Source organism: Chionomys nivalis, chromosome 8 (assembly GCF_950005125.1).
Source record: "Chionomys nivalis chromosome 8, mChiNiv1.1, whole genome shotgun sequence".
NCBI classification, from domain to species: Eukaryota; Metazoa; Chordata; class Mammalia; order Rodentia; family Cricetidae; genus Chionomys; species Chionomys nivalis.
The window spans coordinates 8,559,483-8,562,362 of record NC_080093.1 but is presented as its reverse complement, the minus strand read 5'-3'; the positions used below and the strand labels follow the sequence as shown (position 1 = coordinate 8,562,362).

At 40.7% G+C, this 2,880-nt stretch overlaps 1 pseudogene; it reads right to left on the bottom strand.

The window, feature by feature from the left end:
• Nucleotides 1-2,000: 2,000 nt before the first annotated feature.
• LOC130880423 (60S acidic ribosomal protein P1-like) lies at nucleotides 2,001-2,476 on the bottom strand (annotated as a pseudogene).
• Between the last annotated feature and the right edge of the window lie 404 nt (nucleotides 2,477-2,880).

The following is a 2,880-nucleotide window of genomic DNA, read 5'->3' as shown; positions in this document are numbered from 1 at the left end:
ATTTTAAGTATTTTAACACAATATAATTTTTTCACCATCTCTAATTTTTAATTCATAGTAAAGCAAAAACAATAACACATAAATTAGTGTGAATGCACCTAAGCTCAAGTTGTTAAAATTTAAAAATTTTTGGTCATAATGGGTCACACCTGTTATCCCAGCACTCAAGAGGCTCTGGCAATAGGATTGCCATTGACTCAGAGCTAACTTAAGATAAAAAGTGAGTTTTTTTCCAGAGTATACTAAGCAGTAAGATCCTCTCAAAACGAAACCAAACAACCAAGCAAAAACCCACAATACAATTATATGACCAAAATAATTAATTTAATTAATAGTATATACACAGATAAATGTGCTAGAAAGGTGTGTAGCCAGATAAGACACAAAAGAGAATTTAAGTAATTAACAAAGTAAGGAGACAGGTAGGTAAGATAAATGTCAGCCAGCTACTGTTTTTCCCACTGCTAGCCTGGTCTACGAAGAAAATAGAAATTATTATCTACAAAGAGTGGGATAGGTTTTCCCTTTGGCCTTGTGGGAGTTTGGAACAGGAGCTCAAACTGTAGCAGAAGGGATCACATCACTCACTGATCACTGCCCGTCAAGGGGAAGCATTTTAAATAGCGCACCACTACAAAAATTGCATCTTATTTGCTTGTTCATCCTTTAATCCATACTTACTCATCACTGTGTGATACCTTTCCACCCACATAGTTATTCCTTAAGCTCCCAGGAATCTGCAACTCAGCTCCAAGGGGTTCTTTTGCAAGACAAGTTACCCAGCTGTTGGGAACAGTCAACAGGAGGAAGAGAAAAGGGCAGGCACCATTCCGTCTAGCTCATGTACCACTTCTTTCTGCTTTGGGGAGCCCTCAATTCTGTTACTAAAATCCTTTTTGAAAGCTTAAAGGAAGATGTAGGGATAAGTCCCGCCCCTTAGGGGGCGTGTTTGCCTCGGGCTAATGTTTACCTATAAATCTGGCAAGTGTGCTGGCATTGCTTGCTTCTGCTTTCCTGGTCTCTGTAGGAACGGTGGTTCTGTAAGTCTATTTCCCCATTAAAGCTGTATATATTTTTACAATCTGTCTGCATTCGTTTATGCCGTTACAGGAAGATTTGTGCTAAAAAGAAGTAGAAATTAGTCAAGTAAATGAATAATGGCTTTCATTTTACCTACATGTATATATTATAAATACCACAATGTTTTGTTGGTTTCATTATTTCATAAAACTACATTTCAAGTGCTATAAAAAGTTCCCTAGGAGTTAAGAGAAAGAAAAAGAATTAAGTATAAAGCAAAGTTTTTATATAACCAGTGAAAATTTCTGTAATACTGTTGAAATGCTTAGAAAGTTGAGAGGCAAGTACAGACTAAGGTGTACATTTGGAAAAAGAGATGATCTCATGGCACATATTATAAACAAAATAATTAAAATATGTGTCAGTTAGAATGCAAACGCACTCTGCTGGACTAATTATGCTCCCCACAAATGTCTGAATCCTATTTCCCAGAAGTTATTTATTAGTTACTTCTCTCGCTGCTGTAATAAAATACCCAGCAAAAGCAATTAAGAACAGCTTTATTTCAGCTCACAGTTGAAGGGTACAGTCAGTCATAGCATTGAAATCATGGCAGCACGAGCTTGCGATAGCAAGAATATCAGTGGTCAGCTCATTCTCACCTTTTTATTTAGTCTGGGACCCAAGGCTCTGCAATGATACCACCTGAATTCACAGTGAATAATCCTATCTGAACTAGCCTAGCCCAGAATCTCCCTTACAAGTACAGCCAAAGGTTTATCTTCTAGATGATTATAGATCTTTTCAAGTGGACAATCAGTATTCGCCAACTTAGCATGTCTATCTGTGACCTTACATTGCAAGAAGATTTTTTTTCAATTGTGATTATATTAAGGATCTTGGAATGGTAAAATTTTAGTGGAAGAGACATGTGGACATGTGGGTGGGGTGTAATCACTGAATCTTTTTTTTTTTTTTTTTTACAGATTCATCCTTTTATTAGCCATGGTATCAAAACGCCTAGTCAAAAAGACCAAAGCCCATGTCGTCATCAGACTCCTCGGATTCTTCCTTCTTTGCTTCCACTTTCTTCTCCTCAGCTGGGGCAGCAGCGGTGAAGGGGGCAGGACCGCCTGCTGGTGCGGCTCAGGCTGCAGGAGCAGGCCCACCAGCCCCTACATTGCAGATGAGGCTCCCAATGTTGACATTGGCCAGGGCCTTTGCAAACAAGCCAGGCCAGAAAGGTTCAACATTGACACCAGCTGCTTTAATGAGGGCATTGATCTTATCCTCCGTGACCGTCACCTAGTCGTCGTGGAGGATGAGGGCGGAGTAGATGCAGGCCAGCTCAGAGACGGAGGCCATGTTGCGGACTGCCGGCACGGTGCTAGTCGCCGAATGAAGTGAGGGCCTCACCCCAACGCGGCCTTAGCTTCCTCGGAAGGACCGAGCACCTTGGCGGCAGCAGAGGAAAAGGATCACTGAATCTTTATATAGTAGGGAGGACAATAGCTTATTAGTCAAGGGTAAGGCCATTGAAGAGGAAAGATGCTATGCTACCATTTAAGGAAGGCCAAAGGAATTAGATGCCTCAAGAAAATGGAAAACACAGGAAGCAGTGTCTCCTCTAGTACCCCCATAATCTAAAACATCCCTATGGATACTTTGGTACCATGAAATACTTTCAGAAATTGGGCCTCTAGAACGTCATGATGTCTGTGTTGTTTTAAGCCACTGGATATTGCTGCATCTTACAAAGGTGATAAAGAACTACGGCAGATTGTCAATGACTCTGTCATCAGTACATAGGTGTCCATCTATCAGAAATCTGGAGGGAGGTGGCACTTGTGCCAAGACACT